The following is a 22518-nucleotide window of genomic DNA, read 5'->3' as shown; positions in this document are numbered from 1 at the left end:
CTAAAATACATCAGAAGGTACACACTGAGATTCATTAGGGGTCTCTAGGGGAGGTCTGAGGGTGCCTTTAAGATAGGTGCCTGAGGAGGACTGTCCAACCTGTGAAAGATCATAAGGACCCCAAGGACAGGAGAGGGACCGTGGGAGGTTGCCTCAGAGGGACCGTGGGTGGTTACCTTAAAAAAAGAGCATGCTTCTGAAAGACGTCTAAAAAAATAAAAGTACATATGCATATTGGTGAAATAGGTTGTACAACTGTATATTGCAAAAGTGTTAAAATAGGGTGTAAAATAGTGTATCTTTAGAAAAGAAATAAAAAGTGATAAAGGAAGAAAAATAATTACATTAGTAACTAAATAAAAATAAAAATGCTTAGCAAACTATTTCTGAGCACAACTAAAGGCAGCAGGGCAGCCTTAGATGTCACTCAACCAACACCTCCTCGTGGCACACCAGCATGGTACGTGTCACGGAAAAAAGGGTACCATACAGCTATTCATCTAGATCAATGGACTCATTATACCAGGAAAAATGCTGATTTACAGTGGCCAGAATATGGGACATTTGATAGAGCTAAAATGCTTTATTTAGAAGATTGTTTAAGGGAACGTGAAAAGAAAGGGAAGAAAGTACGTTTATTACAATGGGATGCATTTCATGCATGGCGGTCATATGCCGCTAATAGATGGTCAGGAGAACCTAGGACAACGAAAGGAAAAGCTATGGCACATGATAGGGAGAAGGCAAAAGAAAGATGTGTAACAAGTTGTAGGGAAAAAGAAATGGAAATAGACAAATGCCTTACAGTTCACAAGCCAATACCAGATGTATACCCCACTCTACCTAATGCTCCCTTAGAACAGGAACATACTGAAGATCCTGTAATAGAGGCATTATTAACAACTCCACCACCATACAGCCCGCAAACAATGCAAACTTCATCAGCACCACAGACACGCACACCACAAGTTACATCACAAATTAGTCAGACAATACCTGTACAACTTCAGGGTACCCCTGTTTCTGGCTCAGGTAGACAATGGTTACGGATAAAAATATCAGACAAAGAACAGAAAATGATACACGAGTGGGTGATGGAGGTTATGAAAAATGGTACTTCTACATGGCGTAGTGCAAAAAGCCGCTTCCCGCCTGATTTTACGCCTGCACTTCAACGCAGTGCTTTGGATAAATTGGACAAGAAAAGTTACAGCTGGTTTAAAGACTGGGACAAACATTGGCCTGAGGAAGACAGCAACCCCCAACCTGACAGATTGTCCCGTGCTCATAACAGCACATTATCAGCAGCAATAGACGATATAGGGGCAACAAGCGCAGAAATATTAGATGCTGTCCAGATATTAGCTGAATGGATAGATACACTACTGATACTAGAACAAAAATGTACAAAACTTAAAAAAAGCAAAGAGGAGGAAGCTAGTGCTCTTTCTCCTACTCACAACTTCCCATTAAGAGAAGTACAAGGAAGTCAGGAAGGGAAGCCCACTATTAAAGTTCACACACCATGGTCAAATGTTGAAGTACATAGATTTGCACTTCAGTTTCCCGATATTAGACAAGACAGAGAAGAATGGTACAGACAGACAGAAATAATACTAAGAGTTAGCACTCTCACACTGGATGACATAGAACAAATGTTTTCTATAATATTGCCACCAGACATTTGGGGAAAAATAAGGAGAGAGGATGATGAATTTTTAAAAATAAAATGGGAAGATATAACTTCAGTAACAAGGAAAGGAGGAGATGATATATCGGATGATATTAGAGACTTACCAGCAAAAATAATGGATAAAGTAAATACACTGGTACCCAGAAAACAAATAGACTGGTCAAAATTAAATGCATGCATTCAAGATACTGAAGAAACAGTATCTGGGTTTTTCGCTAGAATACAGAAAGTCTTCACAGCTTCAAGTGGTTTAGATACTGAAAAGGAAGCAACATAAAGCGCACTTGTCTCTTGTTTTGTAAATAATTTAAAACCTTCAATTAAAAGAGGGATTCTAGAGTACAACCCTACTTGGTCATGCAAACCGCTAACAGAAGTTTTATAATTGGCACAGTATTACGAAATGCTAGGTAAAAAGGAGTTGGAAAGTAAAAATAACAAAATAAAAGAGTTAAAAACTAAAGTTTTGATTCAGCAGGCAAACCAGTATAGCAGCAGAGGACAAAGAAGCAGGGGTAGAGGAAGGGCCATGGGGGCCCACAAAGGTCATTTTCTGCTCCCCCTACACAGCATACCACCACAAATGAACAAGCACACACACAAGGATGCTTTAATTGTGGGGAACATGATCACTGGAGAGCTCAATGCCCACACCCCGTCAAGCAGTCACAAAGAGGGGGTGGGATGGGAAGATCAAGAGGCCGGGGTAGAAGCATGGGAAGAGCTGGATATCAACAGCAAGGACGTGACTCACAACCTGGCCCTACAGAGTATTCCCCCACCACAAATTTCTTTGATAATGAACAAATACCAAAAATGCAGGTGCATCACCCTTATGATGGAATATATCAGGAAGGGCCCCAAGGGGAATGGGACTATTATGCACAATAGGGAGGCCCGAGAGAGTTAATACAGAGGATGGTAATCCCTGTAGATTCCACTGGACCATATGTGAGGGGTAAGATTGAAGGTACACCTGTGGAATTACTAATAGATACAGGGGCCACCAATTCCTCCTTGACCAAGAAAAAGTTTCCAGATGTTCCTCTCTCGGGAAAAATAAATAAGTCAGTGGGATTCACCAACGTACTTGTAACAAGCCCAATTTCAGTACCCTTGAAATACAGTATAGGCCCACTTCAGGACACGCACTCATTCCTTATATCAGACAAATGTGCATTTAATTTGTTGGGATTGGACTTGTTAAAAAAAATGAATGCTACAATTAAGTGCACTGCAGACGGAGTTTTCTTGGAAGTAGATGGACCAATGACAGAGGAAATGGGCAACTGTTTCCTATCAATAGGAATGCAAAACATTACCGCACAAATAATGGATCAGATAGATTCAAGGATATGGGCAAAACACAAAAATGACACAGGGAAAATGAACATCACACCTGTAACAATTACAGTCAAACAGAATGTGAAATTACCAAGAATACCACAGTACAAAATAGCTCCAGAGGGTCTAAAGGGACTGCAGGATATAGTAGCTCACTTTCCTAAAAGAAGGGATTGTTAAAGAAATATCAGGCAGTCCTTGTAATAGCCCTATTCTTCCGGTCTTAAAGAAAAGTGATAGAAATACTAATGAAAAAAGTTACAGATTCATAGTTGATCTCCGAGAAATAAATAAAATAGTGGTGCCACAGTTCCCGGTTGTCCCAAATGTAGTATCAATATTGTCAACACTGTCACCTGAAATGGCATATTTTTCTGTAGTGGATTTGAAGAATGCCTTCTTCTCAATTCCAGTAGATGAGGGTAGCATGTACCTCTTTTCATTCTCTGTAGGCGGGAGAACTTACTGCTTCTGTAGAATCCCTCAAGGGTTCACAGAAAGCCCGAGCATTTACAACCAGGCCTTGAAAAGAGAACTAGACACTTTCAATTTATCACCTAATTCTGTGCTAATTCAATATGTAGACGACCTGCTGCTTGGTAGCATCTCGGAGACACAATGTACAACTGACACCATCAATTTGTTAAATTTCTTAGCTGAACGTGGTCACAAAGTTTCACCAGAAAAGATACAATTTGTTCAACAGGAAGTATCCTACCTAGGACACATCCTGTCGAAAGGGCAGAGAAGATTGGATGATAAGCGCATTAAATTGATTCTACAGACACCAGTGCCACGCACCCAAAAACAGGTGCGAGCCTTTTTAGGTATGGCCAGTTATTGTCGACATTGGATTGCTAACTTCTCCTTGATTTCACGCCCGAACCCCTTCAGTGGTTGCCAGAACATGAACAAAGCTTCCTTGCCATTCGGCAAGCTCTCTGCTCTGCTCCTGCTTTAGGCCTACCAGACTATTCTAAGTCTTTCCAACTCTATGTTCATGAGTCTGACGGGAGTGCTCTTGGGGTTCTATGCCAGCAGTTTGGTGACCACAAAAGACCATGCGCATATTTCTCTGCCACCTTGGATACTGTAGCCAAGGCTTTACCTTGCTGTATACGTTCTGTTGCAGCAACTGCCTTAGCACTACAACATGCAGAAAGCATAATAATGGGACATGAAGTTGATGTCTATGTTCCACATGCCGTAGAGCTGATACTGAATAAGACACGTACACAGCACCTCACAAATGCCAGGCTCACGCAGTAGGAGATCTGTTTATTTGCAGCACATGTAACACTTCACAAGTGTAATGTGCTTAACCCTGCCACTCTGTTACCTATTCCCACTGATGATCTAGTGGACTCAGACCATGATTGTATTTTGGTAACTGAGGAGCAAACAAAAGGGAGAATTGATATGACAGATGCACCCTACGCAGATGCTGAAGGAGAATTATGGGTGGATGGTTCCTGCCTTAGAACAGAGGATGGAAATACATCAGCAGCCTATGCAGTTGTAACAAATAAAACTGTAGTTGAGTCCTGTAAGATACCCGAGTTGTCTGCACAAGCAGCAGAACTTGTGGCACTCGCACGAGCTTGTGAGTTATCTGAAGGAAGGTGTGTTAACATATATACAGACAGTCAATATGCCTTTAATGTGGCACATTCCTTTGGAAGACTCTGGAAGGAAAGAGGTTTTATTACCTCACAAGGCACAAAGATACAGCACGGAGTGCTTATCACCAAATTACTTAACTCCCTGGCACTTCCAAAGAAATTGGCCATAGTTAAATGCAGTGCTCACAAGAAAGTTACAGACAAGGTAGGCCAGGGAAATGCATTTGCTGACATAACAGCAAAACAGACAGCAAGAAATAATTCAGCACTAGTACTAACTGTCCAAGAATTACCTGATGAAGTGAAGTCACTAGATCTAACAAGTGAAGGTATAAGACTAATGCAACAAGGAGCAACAGCAGAAGAACAGATGGGTTGGTCAAAGGACGGGTCATTTGTTCAAGGATGTTGGATGAATGACGCCAAGGATAAATATATGTTACCAGACAGGATGGTCTACTCTATGTGTTTGGCCATGCATGGCCCGGCACATATATGCAGGGATGCGATTGTAAATTGCATGGACAAATTCTGGGTGAACAAGAACATAAGAAAAATAGCACAGGAGATATGTCAAACATGTATGGTATGTGCACAGTACAATGTGGGTAAGACTGCTCCAGTACCCAAAGGCCACTTTCAGAAACCAACAATGCCATTTGAAGCCCTGCAAATAGACTATGTGGAGATGCCCCCTACAAATAAGTATAGGTATATCCTGGTGGTGGTGTGCATGTATTCAAAATGGATAGAGGCATACCCGGTGAAACACAATGATGCCATCTCAACAGCCAAGTGCCTGATAAAGGAGCTGATCCCACGTTTTGGGGTCCCAAAAACAATATTTTCAGACAATGGCAGTCACTTCTGTAATGAAATAATAAAACTAACATGCAAAGCCTTGGGAATACAGCAGAAGCTACACTGCGCCTATCATCCAGAGGCCGCTGGTGCAGTAGAAAGAAAAAATGGCGTGCTCAAGGCCAAGATAGCAAAAATATGTGCTGACACAAAACTGACCCGGATGGATGCCTTACCTATTGCCCTAATGAGCATGAGGAGCACACCAGATGCCAAGACCAAACTCAGTGCACACGAGATTGTCACTGGGTTGCCAATGGTAGCTTGGGGAATTCCAGACAAAAATGTTCTGCCTATGATGACGAATGAACTGTTGAATGATTACTGCATGTCACTTACACGTACTCTTGCTTCTATCAACCAGCACGTGAAGGGAGCCCTTCCAGAGCCGCTACAGGTCGAGGGGCACAAGTTCAAGCCCGGGGTCTGGGTGCTCATCAAGGCATTCCAGAGGTCCAACTGTCTCCAAGCTCAGTGGAAGGGACCGCAGCAAATCCTGCTCGCCACAAAGACAGCAGTGAAGTGCACCAACAACAAATCTTGGATCCACGCCAGCCATATAAAACTGGCACCTCCTGAGACTGCATCCAGCCAAGCCCCAGGTCAGCAGCACATGCCAGCACCAGAAATGATCAAAGAGGAAAAAAGGTACAATTTGAGGTCTACAAAGAAGAAGGAGATGAAATGTCAGTAATTCTGGTAACTGATCTTCTGCAGGAAATAGATGAAGTATTACTACTAGATATTATCCTAACAGATATTTTGACAACAATTTTTGACTTTGAGAATAGCAGTGAAGAAGACAACAAAGACACACTCAGTTACCTTGAGGAAGTATTTAATCAGCTAGAATACCAACTAATGCGAGATTTAAATAGTATAGCATTACAAGAAGCCTTGAATAGAGTACTTTCTGACTGAGAAAATTCGACTAGGGTATATTGCACACTACCACCAGGAATAACAGCCTGTCTGCATAACAAGAAGAGACTACAACAATTCATCAGGGAAGTTCTTAGTAAAAAGTGGGCCAGTACAACGTTGAGTAGATGAACTGATCCAGGAGGTATTTGTGAGTCCTCCTGTAACTGCATAGTGCCCGTGCCACTGCAGCAATTAGTAGATGAACTGATCCAGAAGGTATTTGCGGGTCCTTCTGTCACTGCGAGCACCCGTGCTGCTGCAGCAACCAGCAAAGGACTTTTTCCAGATCATCAGGACAGCCAGCTTCAGAAAGATACATTTGGGGTGAGGTATAGTGGACACTCCTGTAAAAATAAATGTGGCTGCACTAACAATTGATAGCCATGATCAAAGGGTCGTGTCTTACAAGAATTACATGCATATCTTTGGGAGGCGAGAAGCACCAAGAAATACTCAGAGGTCATCTGAAATATTAACGAATAGCTGTTCGCAATATATTCTATACTACAGCCTCACCTTATATGTGTTCATGCTTTTTGTGTGTTTAGCCTATATTATAGTAAAGATTCACAGTGATAATTCACAACATAGTGTCATCAATAGCACTACATCCAATTAAAGAAAGTATAAGAATAGATGGGTATGGATAGGGAAAATACAGTTCTAAAAATGAAGAAAAAATGGTACAAGTCTAAAATGTGCATACCTGGGGTGATATTCTGTCTGTTATTACTAGCATTAATTACTGTATATCTATTAGATGTGTTCTATCCCATGGAAAAGTTGATCCCAACACCAACAACACCTGCTACAATACCTGCATACACTTTGTCACCTGAAGAAATAGCTCACAGAGAAGATAAGCACCACAATTCCTTTGTGACTTTGTTGCATCATACCAATAAGATATTACCAAGGGGAAATTGCTGGATATGTTTGCAATTCCTAGCTTCGGTAGACCAAAGTTTGCCCCTGGTTCAAGTCCCACTGCCTTTTGCAACATCCTGTTATGCCATTTACATAACAATAGTAAAAATAGAACTGATAGCTGTTTTGCAGAATTTAAAGAAAAGTACTGCTGGTGCAGGGACAACTATGGCCCCACCTGCAGGAACATTATATAACAAATATATGGCAGATATTCTGACACTAGGGAACTGCACGGAAGTGATAGAACAGAATGCAACATTTCCCCTGTCTGACATCTTTACTCCGCTCTTTCCAAATAAGAATACAAGCATTGGGATAGCAGGCCCATCAAAAGAGGCAAATAAGAATATACCATTTTTGAAGTTAAAATTAAGAAAACACAACGCAATAGGGAGTATTTGTATTAAGAGTAATGGGACCTATCAGGTGGGCAATAGTACAAATTGTAACATGACATTTGAAATGACGGCCGGAAATATTAGCATTCCACTTTACGTAGGTGACTCAATTTATTTCATTTGTCGAGAGAAGGCTTATACATGGCTTCCAACAAATTGGGGTGGTTGTTGTCACCTAGGTTTTGTATTACCTGCTATAGCAATAAAAGACACAAAGGAAGTACGAAGGGACATGCAAAGACATGCACCACGGCGAGGCAGGAGAAGTGTGGATCAAAAGGATACAGCATCACAGATAGCGGGAGATATATTCAAAGGGGTGATACCATGGATTGGTCCATCTATCAACTCAGGGGATATACATAGATTGTCCAGACTACTCGAAGCAACAATAAACGAAACCACAAGTATACTTGAAAATATTACAGTAGAGCTTCAAGCTGTGAGATTAGTTTCGTTACAAAATAGAATGATTCTTGACATGATGCTAGCAGAAAGGGGAGGAGTCTGTGCAATTATAGGGGCGTCCTGTTGCACTTATGTCCCTGACTCCTCTGTTACTGTCAGGGAGGCAATAAAAAGATTGCATCATATAAGTGCAGAAGCACATCAGGATTCAGGTACATGGGATATAGGAGGTTCACTTTGGAGTTGGTTGAGCGCATGGGGTTGGAAGATAGGAATGGTGTTCATAACAATTTTCCTACTAATAATAGGCTGTTGTCTATTAATTAATTGCCTGCCAATGTGCTGTCAACTATTGGGACAGCTGACAAAATGCCAAGTGAGGAAATTAGAGGAAAAAGAAAGAATGCTGATGCAAACGGTCACTACTGAATTGATGAACATAGACATTTCTGACAATGATAAGAATGGACAATATAATTATTAAACTGTGATATGCTTCGTGATGAAATTATTTTAAACTAAGGTTCAAAGGGTCGTTTTGTAGAAGATGAAAAATTAGTTGGCCCTCTTCAATGAATACATTTAAATGAACCGTAGTTTATATTAATTTATGCCTGACATCTGCCTGTAAATGATATGGGCCACTCATAATGAAAGGTGGCTCCAATGCTGCACAAATGGTTAAAATTAAGTTGTCTGAAATTCAGCTGAAACTAGAAAGAATGGCAAGTGAACGCGTACGTGCCCATTCTGCTGTAGCTCCAAGTTGTTTAATGATTCACTAGCTTTTCACCTATGTACAGAGCCAGTTCAGTCAGTTCAGCGAGCCCTTTCTAGGAATCGCTCGCTGACCTAGGACGTGTCAAGTTTGGTCTGCCCCTTGCCCGGTTAAGTGAAAGGGCAAAGTGTTTGCTCAGCACAGATAGCAAGTGCATCATTTGTATGGGAAAGCAGAAAACACAGGCCTCTGCTGATAGTAGATCAACATTGCACATTGACATTTCAAGATAACCGGCCAAGGCAAGGCTGAAAGTCAGGAGGTGGTGGTTTAAAGATTAACCAGTATCTGCATGGTCAGATGTGTCACAAATAATGTAAAATGTGAACGTAGACATATTTCTGAAATGCACCTTGATACTGTAATGTACACGTGGACCTAATTCTAGCATGGTCACACCATGATGTAATAGTTAATTAATAACATGCCAGGAGTCTGTGAACGTATATAAAGACTGATTTCTTTTCTGTAAAACCAGATCACTTTGCAGTCCTGCAAATTGTCTCAGCTGCAGCTTTATTGGCAATAAAGCCACTTTCTTTTGAAACCTTGTATGTGCCCTTCTTCTTGTCCCTAATAATACATTTTATGCTTTTACAATTATTCGTTCTCGGTCATCAGAACAAGCTTCGAAAGCGCCTTCAACATCTTGATGTGTCAGACAAACAGCCCTCCACTGGTTCATCCCCTCCCTGTTCGGCTTGTCTCATCAGGTGCGACTGGCCGCCTTCCTGTACCTGTGTACAAACAACACCTGAAGAGTCCCATTTGGGGATTGATGTGTCAAACCCTCCTCTATGAGGATTATATGATCCCGCTGTCCAATATCCTTGGCAAAGGACTTGGGATCCCATATAATAGAAGGTGCCATCCAGATACACATCGGTGTTACCAACAAACCTAGAAAGGCCAAATCCCTATGGATTGTATATCACACAACAAAAGTTGGATGCACAATAACTAACCGTGACCACGCGCCTCCAGGAACCATGCCCTTCTAGTGTGGAACAGAGATCAAGCCCCCCTCATTCTCCACTGTCCATCCCCTTTGAGCATCCAACACCTCCTTCCTGAAAACATTCACTGGGTGGCTGTCATCTTGGACTCAAGCCTGTCGCTGCTGGCTTGGGTGTATAACGTTATCTACTTCCCAGCTGCTCTTATGTCCTCAGTGCACCGGCCTCAAGCGCCTGCCCTTCTCCCAGCCCTTTCCGGAAGTGATTACTATAAAATGATCTGGAGAGGTTCCAGGCAAGTTGGCAGCTAAGCTACAGAGTGTACAACCAGCCACGCCCTTGGCCTCAATAGCGGAGGGCGAGTTTCTCTCGCCATGCATTTCTCAACTGGCTGAAAACTAAACAAAATGTTGCACTCTTGCAACAACTCCAGCCTGATGACCTCCCTACCTTCGAGGTGACGTGAGGCAACCAATCCCCGGCTCAGATACTCATGTTTGGGAACACAATGCTCAAGGCTCCTACGGATAAATGCAAAACTCCCACCCCTCCATCCACTTGGAATCAAACTTTCCCAGATTAAGGACATTTCTGAAGACCCATCTGTCTTGACTGGCTTTTTAATACATCAAAGCTGACTGTTCCCTGAATGAATGCTATACATATATGATTTACACTTCTTCTTGCATGCACAAGCCTGACTCGTGCCTAGAAAGTTGATAGCTTGTATGCACGTATTGTGGGGCAGACCAGGGTCAGAGCATCTGTAAATGCACGTGATAGACGTGTACGCATGTGATGCACACAGTTTTGTGCTTAGCTTTAGAGAAGCGTGTGTTTCCAGGTGAGTATCAGGGCAGTGGGCTGGAAAATAAAATGCAAATGGAATGAACTTCCACACTGTCATACCATACCTTACAATTGCAAACATTTTGCAACGTGTTCGGTGACTTATCTTACTCAGTACCCTACTCCTCATAAATCTTGCATAAATGCTGCAGAAATTTCTCAAATTGTGCCAAATCATTTAGCAAGAACTTATTTTATGTAGTGCTTTCAACTACGATTTTATTTGTCGCACTACAATTAACAGGTGTTGAGTTAGCTTCGCAGGGCCTTGAACTTGTGATTTACAGATTGCAACAGATGCCAGTAGAGATTCATTAACGCACTGACCCTTCTTGCCAGAGCATCTGCGAGTGCTAAAAGTCAAACATTGTAAAGAAAACTGCAAAATTCCACACGTTTTCCATTTCTTGTTATACTTTCAGTAGTCATGACATACAGTATGCACATATAAGTAAACTTAACTTACCGTCCAGGCGTCCAGCAGACTCCAGAGACTTCGTCCCGATTCCCTCCTTCCTCGCTTTCAAGTCCTGCAAGCAGCACCAGCACGTCATCAGAAAGGCGGCGCAGCAGGCCTCCCTCTCCACTGCCGCGTTTTTCATTGGTGCAGGAACAGGTACAGGAAGGCGGCCAGTCGCACCTGATGAGACAAGCCGAACAGGGAGGGGATGAACCAGTGGAGGGCTGTTTGTCTGACACATCAAGATGTTGAAGGCGCTTTTGAAGCTTGTTCTGATGACCGAGAACGAATAATGCATAGTGAGAAAGATCAGCACACAGACCCAGCACACGTGCAGCGCGTTGATCAGCTCACCTTTTATGTTCATGGAGGTGGTTATCATCCCGCAGCATTGGGTGGAGTAGAAGTCACTGCAGAGGTAACCTTCTTTGTAAGTTAACCTTCAGGCATTTACTGCCAAGCTGGGGTCAATGATGCAGTTGATGCCAGATACTGCTCTGGAGTTTTCCAAGTGATCATTGTTGGTACTTGACGCTGTCAACAGCAGTTCCCCTCGCATGATTTGATCTCGTCAAGAATACCAACCACGCTCCCCCAACCTCCAAAGTCATGCCCAACTTTTACGCCACACTACTTTCAAATGTCACCAGCCGCCACTGCTGCGCTGTGAGAGTGCTAAAGATGGTGTGTGTTTGTAATGTGGCCTATAAAGGTCGCAAATTTGTTGCACATGTTCAGAGTTGTGCTCTTGCCATGTGTTGTCGCTGCTCTTATGCATGAATTTGAAGTGAAAAGGAGTGAGGGATGTGCTCTTGACAGATTCAAGTGTGTGAGTGCATAGTGGCCTATGTTTGGAATGTTTTGGTATGAGATGAAGGGTTCAGTCCTTAGAGGTGGAAATACAGTGATTCAAGCAGTTGAAGGGCACTAAGGTTACACCCAAAGCAACCTCTGTGGAAAGAAAATGCCAGACCCGCTTCACAGTAAAACCGAACCTAGTGCACCCACAATAAATTGTGCTAAAGGCAACAATTACCTGGAATGAGAAAAGCAGATAGACGTGGAAGGCTGGTCCATTAATTAATATAATTGCTAGACCACCATGACAGAATGCAACTTATTTCATTCAAGTTTCTGTTTAAATAGTGCCTTATGTTAGGAATGGTTTCAAGGTACACTTTACACAGGTTCATTAACACTTGTAGCCTAATGCCAAACATATTAATTTTACTTTTAATTGGAATATAAAATACTTCTAATATTGTTTCTGATATATTTTCACCCTGTGGCTCACGAGCAGTGATAAAGTGCTATATAAATGTCACTATAACACAATATAACTGTCTTGCCCAATTACATTTTAAAGGAAACTTATGTATGTTATCCCTCTTTATGGAAGTTAAGCTGTGATTAGGTACCACTGCACTGCATTTTACCAATGGGGAGTTCTATGCTTATGGGGCCCTTCATCCCCGTTTATATGTCCCCACCAAGTCTTTAACGCCTTGAAAGTGGGTTGAAGTGAGCAGGACTGCAGGGAGCACAACATGATATCAAAACAAGCATTTGCAATGCAATCGGTCTCACATTTGTGTAATTAAGAGCTCTTAGCATTGAAAATGAAAATGTTTTTTTCATATCAAACAGTGCTCCAAATAATGCAGTGTGAGTAATGTTAACAAGTGAAGGGAGACAGGTGTGTAGTGATGACGAGTTCCTGTAACTATTTCGGTGCTGTGGGGTCAGCCTTAAGATGGTTGGCCAATTTACTCCAAAACCATACCTGTTCGTGTTTCAATGCCCTCTTAACTGAGAGATCTTCTCCCATCAGCAGGGGGTGCCACAGGGTTCAGCTCCTTGCCCAACCCGGTTTAATCTATATCTGCGCCCTCTGGCGGATGTGGTGGATTCTTTTGGTGTCAAAATGGTATCTTGCACTGATGAATTCCAGTTAATCATTTATCTAGTGCAGGATGGCGGTCTCTCTGCCACTAACTTTAGGAACTGCCTTGTAGGCTTAGCTAACTAGATGAACCACAGCTGTTTGAAACTAAATGTCAGTAAAACAGAGGTGCTGATTGTAGGAAAACCCTTCATCTGGTCCACCAGGTTGTGGCCTGATGATTTGGGACCTATTCCAACTCCTAAATCAAATACTAAAAACCTGGGAATATGGTTTGATAACAATCTTTCTTTTGGTGACAGATCATCAACCTTGCAGGGACTTGTTTTGGCATTCTAAAAATGCTACACAAGATCCTGATGCAGCTAAAAAACTGTGGCTCAAGCCATCTTGGGTTCCAGATTGGACTACTGTAATGCGGTCAACCTCGGTATTGTGAAAGGCATAATGAGAAAGCTCAAACATGTTCAGACTGCAGCAGCAAGGATGTTGCTTAACATGCCTATATTCTCGTCCACAGGTATTGCCCTTAGAAAATTACATTGGCTTTCGTTGAGAGAAAGGATTGCATATAAGTCTCTATGTTTGTGTCATAGAATTCTGAGCTCATGTGGTCCCTGTTATTCATACCTCCTGATACAACCTTATCATCCCAATCGCTACCTAAGGTCCTGTGGCGCTGCTTTGGCTGTGGATAGCTAGAGCTCGTCTAGGAGGGTGCTCCTTCAGCTATCTTGCCGCTAAACTTTGGAACACAATGCCGCTAGATATCAGGTAGGAATGGTCCAAACCTATTTTCAGGAAGAAGTTAAAAATCTAGTTTTTCATACAACTCTAAGACGATAATCCTCTAGGTAGAACCCTTTTGTAGCCAATTTTTCTGTGTGGAATCGAATCCTAGCGCTGTGACACTCAATTGGAGTAATCATTGTGCTCTACAAATGTCAAATAAATAAATAAAGAAGCAGGGAGCCTTGGAGACGGAGCATTATTGTTGTGATGGTGGCCTCTGTGCGTAAACTCGGATAAGTCCAGCTCCCATGAAAACAAAAAACAGGCCAACCTGTGACAAGAACAGAGCTTTCAGCATTTGTCAGGAGTGCAACTAACCAGGCAGACAAAATAGTGCGCGCAAACTACCAACCAGGCAGACAAAATAGCCGCAGTTAAAAATCTGAAAGGTGGAAATAAAATACTTTCAACTGTGTGCTACCCTGAAATGTAAATCTAGAAAGAGGGTAGGGTCGCATGGAATTTCGGGAGAGGGGAACGTTCTCAACGTCCTTCCAAATAAATAATTAAAAGGACAATAGCCAGGAAGGCCATACATTCTGAGTTTGACATAAAGGAAATGAGGCCTTTTTAAGACATGTTTATTACATTGTGAACCCAGAGTGACACAGGCACATTCTCCCTGTGTCCTTTTATTGTAAGGCGATTATTAGCCATGAAACAGCCAAGCATGTTGGGTGGCAACGATTCGATTTTGTACAGTTGTATTCTGACGCTTTAATACAAGTTGTAACAGCAACTAAATATTTTATGCCCTTCTGGGAGTGAATTGTGTAGAGGAAAACAGGCGATTAATCAAAGAAATAGCCATCTGTGCCGTTTTTGAGATAGAAAGCAGACAGTGATAGAAGTGCGTGTCCAATATGTAAGAAATAATACATGGACGCTTCAGCCGCAGTATCAAAAAACAATGTAATCTACATTTTACTGCAACACCGACCAATAGACACCTCAAACCGAGAAATAAGCAACTTACGCACTTAACAAAAACTCACCCAATGGGATACACTCCAAACCTCCGGGAAACTGGAAGTAAGAATAATTTCCAAATGACACCCACAGCTAACTCAACACACATAATGATAGAGATGGGCTACATGATCATTTTCGTTTCATTGACTGTAGCGCGAAATGGTAGGAGAAAGTCAAACACAAAGCGAAAAAATTGGTGTTTTTCACAAGGAGAGAACATAAAAGGGGTGTATAAGCATCAAAGGTTGTTATGTCTTTGCTCTAGGCTGTGAGAACGCCATGATGTAATGCATTAGAATCTGTTGTACTAGAATGTAGTACATGTCATGTGGAATGTTTATGCTTAATTTCTGGGGCAGTTACTTGGAGTTTACTGGAGCTGTTGGGTTATGCTTTTACTTGATCCTCAACTCAATAAAGGAATTGCTTCAATATATGATTCAGTTTTCTTCCGTTACAATACTGACGGCGAGGAGTTGAGGAGCCAACGAACCTACGCATGTGATTTCACATCTACTGTTGCTAAGGTTTGTAAGAGAAGAAGGACCAATGTTAGGTTTGTAAGTTGTACTGATGAAACTGACAAGAGAATTCATGGGTATTGAAGAGAGTGATGGTAATGCTGTTGATGTTAACAGTTTAGTTATGAATGTTCATAACAATGTGGTTCTCAACATTTGTGATGAGACATGCAAGAACAAACCAATATGTCAGATGGAGATTTGGGGAGTGGAGATAAAAATCTTTGCTGACTCTGGCTCTCTACTATTATTAATGAAGAACTTTGGAAAAATTCCTTCGTACAAAAAGTTGGTAACCAGTTATTAGAACCGGATATAAACCCTGAAGGATATAGTGGTGAGACAATTGACCTTGTTAAGCGTTGGTTTGCTTTCAAGTTTAAAGGGCCTGAAAGCAGAGGCAAATTATACATTGCCAGAACTGGTCCACCGGTGTTGGGGGGTTTGATCAGAAGCTATTACACATCATTCTTGACCCCAACAGCAAGGAACAAGTTTTGGTAGTGGATGAGGGTAGCACCGTTGGCGCCAATATTCTTAAACAATTTCCTAAAGTGTTCAGCAAGGAGCTGGGGAATCTTCAAGGGTTCAAACACAGAATTATATATACTCAAGCAGGATGCCATTTCCAAAGTTCACAAATGTCGTAACATTCCTATACTTGTGAGAGATGAACTGTCAAAGGAGTTAGACAAATTGGTTGCAGCACACATTATTGAGCTTATTGAAGCATCTGATTAGGTTCTCCCATAGTAGTGGCCAGACGGAGTAATGGTAAAATTAGGCTCTGTGTTGATTTGAGACATTTAAATAGCAATATTGCTCGCAAGCCGTTTTGTTTATTGGGACTCTTGCTGGGAGCTTGATCTCCATCACGGACTCAGCCTCAAGGTTTTTCGAACCAAAGGAGAACTATACCGCCAAGCAGGGCGCACTGAGGGGAATTTGACAAACAGCAGCAGCAGGGGCCGGGACTGCGAGAACCAGCATCCTAAGCGCTTCATCAACTCAGCGCAGCTGGTGTCTCTTCCCGCCCCCACCCCCCCACAGGCTCTTTACGGCTCGCGGCCCCCGCTTCGCGGGAGCCGCTCGCAAGCCGTTTTGTTTATTGGGACTATTGCTGGGAGCTTGATCTCCATCACGGACTCAGCCTCAAGGATTTTTGAACCAAAGGAGAACTATACCGCCAAGCAGGGCGCACTGAGGGGAATTTGACAAACAGCAGCAGCAGGGCCGGGACTGCGAGAACCAGCATCCTAAGCGCTTCATCAACTCAGCACAGCTGGTGTCTCTTCCCGCCCCCGCCCCCTCACAGGCTCTTTACGGCTCGCGGCTCCCGCTTCGCGGGAGCCGCTCGCAAGCCGTTTTGTTTATTGGGACTCTTGCTGGGAGCTTGATCTCCATCACGGACTCAGCCTCAAGGATTTTCTAACTAAAGGAGAACTATACCGCCAAGCAGGGCGCACTGAGGGGAATTTGACAAACAGCAGCAGCAGAGGCCGGGACTGCGAGAACCAGCATCCTAAGCGCTTCATCAACTCAGCGCAGCTGGTGTCTCTTCCCGCCCCTGCCCCTCCCCCCCACTATATAAACACGCCCTTTCCCGTGCATCGCGGGTCGGAGCACGGGGCGAAGCCCGGGCAAAGGGCGGACCCTCTGAGGCCCTCAGAGGCCGAGTGAGGCCGGGCAGGGCCTACGCTCTTCCACCGCATTTACTGTCATCATAAGTAGGTGTACTTGCCCGTCATGGCCCAAAGTCCCGATAAAGAACTCCCAGAGAAGACGGGGGGTTTGAATAATGGCACACTTGATAATTACTTTACTAGGGCTCACACTGACCTAGACAGGGAAAAGTCACTGGCAGAGCGACGGGCAGAGCGTCGACGCTCTGTCGAAAGTATGAAGAACAGGGCTTCCACCAATCCCCTGCTCCACACCCTTTCCCCTAATGAAGGATGTACGGGTAGCAACAAAGACCTCCTATCCTTGGAGAGTGTCCCACTTTTGCTACGAGATTGCACTCCCACACCCCTGGTCCTTATCTACCAGCCTATAAGTGATACTCTTCTTCCCAGTCCCATTTGCATAGATGCCGATCCGACAACCCAGACCCTGGTCCGGGTCAAACCCGCCCAAACCAAGTCGAAAAAAACGTTGCCTGCCAAGGTCCATGGTCCACCACCTAGTAAAAGAAGACGGAAGGGGGGACCCTCAAAAGTCCAAGATCAGTCACACTGACTTTGGCAAACCCCCTAAGTATAGCACCAAAATTGCCCCGGCCCCAAAGGCCGCACCAGCTAATATGTTAAACTCGGCACCTCCCTCACCATTGGCATCAGTCGCACAGGCTGACATCATCACTGTTCAAACTGACAGTCTTGTTGACCCCTTCCCAAAGGCTGCACCTACTGCCGTCTCACTGGATAACATGGAACACCTAATAAGGTCTTTTATTCTACCTATAATAGAGATCCTGAAAGAGGGTTGAGAAAAGGCTTGAGGACATTGAGTTTGCAATGAGTAACAAAGAGGGACCAACTAAGGTACCGGTGAGTGGGGTTGTCCCACCTCCAGCCTTGGTGACATTGTGTACTCCCAATGCCTCCAAAGTCTCAGTCCAATCTACTAATCAAACAAATACCAAGCAGCAGAGGGCACCACCCCCCAAGAAGGGCAACAATCTAGTTCTAAAACCAGCTAGTGAAGTCCAGAGGGGACCACAAAAAGCATCTGCAGGAAACACACAGTTAGACTGGAGTACCACTAGACATACTAGGGCACCTACACGCAAAGGCCCTCAAGTAGAACTACCCCCTGAAGCTGTCCCTTACGTGGTTGTTCTGACAGGGGTCCCTACATTGCCAGATAATAAGAGGGAAGGCTTTCACCAGCTGAAAAATAAAATTATGCACTGGCTTAGCCAATTTAGACCACTCACACACAACATCAACGGTGAGATTGTGCATGTCCGGCGACTCTCTTGGCTGGGTATCAGGGTCAAGGACAGCGAGGGAGATTTAGTTGTTGTAAACTTTAGAGACCCACGAGCAACTATATACTAAACTGGCCCTTAGGTAGTGACAGCAATTCCATCGTCCCTCGTCCCTTGACCTACTTCTACCCTAGATCCTTAGTGTTCCCCCATCTATACCGGCGCCCAGGCTCCTAATCAGACTTTCCCTTCACTACCCTACAACATCAGGTACCAGTCACAAGTACCACACCCCTCTCCGGCTGTTGACCCCTTCGGGTGGAATATGGTACCTCCTAGGTTTAATAGAAACACCAATAGGAGAATGGATCACCTGAGACCCTTTACACCCCTGGAGACAGTAAACAGGTTTGATGTGTTTACAGGCATGGGCGACTGTGATTGAAGATTACAGTCTGAACAGGGCCCGCGTGGCCAATTAAACACCATGGGACTGAAGGTACAGATTATGAGACTTCCAAAGTAGCTTCAACACAAATTATGTCATCCTGGCACCGGGGGTCAAATATGGCAACTGGACCTACACGGGGAATCTTATATATTCCCCCTTCCCCCCTCGATGAGGGCGGTACCGGTGCGGAACTCAAACCCGCCGAACCCCTCATTGAGCTGGTGGACACTACTGTGGCTACTATGCTTGATTCCCCTGCAACTCTTCCTGGCGAGCATACATCCTGTTTGTCCATTCTCTCCTGGAATTTAGCCGGACTCCAGGGTAAACTAGACTCACCCGAGTGGGGGTGTTTTATTGACACCCAGGATGTTTGCCTGTTTCAGGAGACATGGGCAAGGGAGGATAAATGGCGATCTGGCTATGCAACCTTTTCAATTCCAGCCAAGTGGGAGGGGAAAGGACGCCCTTCGGGGGGTCTCTGCATATGGGTGGCTTCCCATTTGGGATGCAAGGCCAGGGTTTTGAAAACTAATTCAATGGATGTTCAGTGTGTCTTGTTGGAATGGCCCAACCATATTCAATTTGCGCTGATAAACGTATACTCTAGACCAATGGGAATAACAAAGCCCTCCCCCACCTTTGATGAGCTTTCTCTATTTTTGCCCACAATACCCTAGGGGGCTAGGATCCTTTTGGGGGAGATTTTAACTGTCAGTTTGAGCCACTAACCCTGATTGTGGAGGGAGCACTCCTGGAGGAGGATGACCAGTGGGAAATTCCGCAATTAGATGGCCCCCCAGCTAAGCCATGGTCACCCTTAGCAACCCAAATTCTGGCACTCACCCTCAGCAATTCTCTGAGGGCTTGTAAAGGCCGAACTAAGGGTGACATCCCTTCAAAACCTACCTTTAATAAGCCAGGGCAGGAGTCTCACTTGGACTATATCCTTGTCCAGACATCTGACTGGAGCAAGGTTTCTAACTTTGAGGTAGTGCAAAGAACTGACAGTGATCATAATGCGCTGATTCTTTTGCTGGTCTCGCCTGGCGGTCCCACGGGTGACCAGCCGGCAGAGGCATCTTTAGATCCAAAGTTAATCTTAACTAACGATAGGCACAGAGTGAGGTGGGCCAAGCTCTTGGACAATCCTGCCCACATTTCCGAGCTCTATGCACGGATCCTCCCCATATTCTAACGTGTTGGGGCTCTTATTCTTCAACCCTCTCCAGCAGAATTGTTTCCCAAGTTGGGCACCCTCCATACGGAATTGGTGGACACTCTTACGGAACTCCTAAATCCAATCGTGCGGAAAGGGCCCCGCAGGGGGCAAAGTGCCTCCTGATTCAATTCAGCTTGCAGGAAGGCTAAGGCTGACCTCCTCGCTGCATTGAAGCACCCCAGGGACACAGGGCTAATCAAGATTAGGAGGGCGGAACTGAAGCAAGTAATCCACCATGCAAAGGTGGAATGGGACTATTCCAAGTGGGCAAATATGTTAGCCTCCCTACAGACCAGAGATGCACGTAAATTCTGGCAGATAGTGAGAACAGGGTCTGCCAAGCCGACTCCAGCTGTGGAGGCCAATATAGCGGCTGCGGTGTGGGAGGACCACTTTCGCAGCCTCTATGAAGAGGTCATCCCTGGTTTGCCTAAGCCCCAACATGGGCTATCGTTTGACCCCCTCCCACTCTCTGGTGGGTCAATCCCGCAATCCAAAACTATGGAGGGTGCTGACCCAATGAAATTTTCAATGGGGGAGGTTCTCAATGTAATATCTAAGTTGCCTTCGGGTAAAGCCCCCGGGCTAGATAAAATCCCGGGAGATCTATTCAAGCACCAACCCAGGGTTTGGGCCCCCTACCTTGTGGAAGTTTATAATGCAATCCTGGGGGGAATGGCGGTCCCTAGTACTTGGCTGGGCGCAGTGATTGTACCTATCTTCAAGAAGGGCTCTCCTCTGCTCCCAGCCAATTACAGGCCAATCAGCCTCATCGATGTTCCACAATTTATTTTCGCAAGGCTGATACTTGACCGCCTGCAGGAGTGGATGACGGATCATTCGAGCCCAAGTACGTTCCAGGTGGGGTTTAGGAGCAAGGTGTCAACTACGGACCAAATTTTTCGTCTGGCCCTTCTCTTTTGGAAGACGGTGAGGGTGGAGGGTGGTGCGTTGTATACCGTCTTTGTCGACCTCCGCGCAGCCTTTGATTTGGTTCCGCGGAGTAAACTATGGACGGTACTCGCTAAACTGGGTATCCCCCCCGCTCTTTTAGATATTATCGTTCGTCTACACACACACAACTTTGCACAGGTTAGGTGTGGGAGGTTGGGCAGCCTCTCAAAAAGATTTCCCGTTGACAGAGGGGTAAGGCAGGGATGTGTCCATGCACCGACCCTGTTTTGCCTCTTTGTGAACTGGGTAATCGATTACCTAAATAAGGTCCCCAACACAGATGCACCAAGGCTCGGCCGCAGCAGGGTGCCCGCAATTATGTTTGCGGACGACACCCTGCTGCCGTCGAAATCCCCAATGGGGCTCCAGCGTATGATGGAGGGTTTTGAGGCATTTTGTGGAGAGCAGGGTCTCGAAATAAATGCCCTCAAGACCAAGTACATAATTTTTAACCCCCCCAAAAAAACACGCCCCAACCCCTCTATAGGCCTGAACAGGTTAGAAAGAGTCTATACGTTTGAGTATCTGGGTGTGACCATGAACGATAAACTGGAATGGGGCGATCATCAAGTTAAGTCCCAGCTCAGATTAGCTCAAATAGCAGGGGGAATAATCAGGCTAGTTAACTCTAACAAATCATCTGCTAGACCGATAGGTCCCCCGTTGGAGATCTATAGACTTCAGGTCAGAGGTGCGATTCTTTATGGCAGTGAACTCTGGGGTCATGTGTGCAAAAAAGAGCTAGTCATTGTCGAAAACAAGTTTATTAGACAACTTTTAAAGCTACCGGCTAGTATCCCCCTCTTGCCCCTTAGGTTGGATCTGGGTCTGAAACCTTTGGACGAAGTACTGGGTGTAAAGCCCTTGACTTTTTGGAGAAGATTATGGTCCACTCCTGAGTTAGCCAACTATAGGCAGGAACTGCAGGAAATTCTTGCTCTTCCTACTATAGAGAACATCCCATGGTTTAAATATCTAAAAACCGAGTTTGCCCGGCTGGGTCTCCCGACCCTTTGGAGTGATCCTGAAGTGGCTTGCCATGGACTTTCCCGCAAACATCTGGTGGCAACTTTCCATGCATGCAATCTTGCATCCCACACACAGGGTTCACGCCCAGATTCCCTATCTAACACTTTTCTTGGGGTTAAAGAATCCTACAAGTTCGAGACAGTTCTTGATGATATTTTCCCGAATCTGGCCAGGAAATTATATTTGCAATGGTGGTATGGCACTCTTCCGCTAAGAGCATTTACCAGTAAATGGAAGCAGCACTCTCTGGAAAACTGCCCCGGCTGCAATTGTAGGCTTGAAGACGAATTGCATTTAGTTTCCTTTTGCCCTGCCTACATTGCGGCTAGAAGGTTTTGGATAATTCCACTCTGTAAAAATCTAGGGTTTGCTAAATGCTCTGAGGCCTTTAGAATTCTTAAGACTGACCTCTCAAGCGTAACTGTTTTTGCAATGGCCAAATTTCTCGAGGCAGCATGGCATAAGAGATTGCGTTTTATTTCCCAGGGTACGCCATCTTCGATTCAGACTACGCATTAG

Source organism: Lissotriton vulgaris, chromosome 3_2, assembly GCF_964263255.1.
Source record: "Lissotriton vulgaris chromosome 3_2, aLisVul1.2, whole genome shotgun sequence".
In the NCBI taxonomy this organism is placed as follows: domain Eukaryota; kingdom Metazoa; phylum Chordata; class Amphibia; order Caudata; family Salamandridae; genus Lissotriton; species Lissotriton vulgaris.
This window is presented reverse-complemented; position numbering follows the sequence as displayed.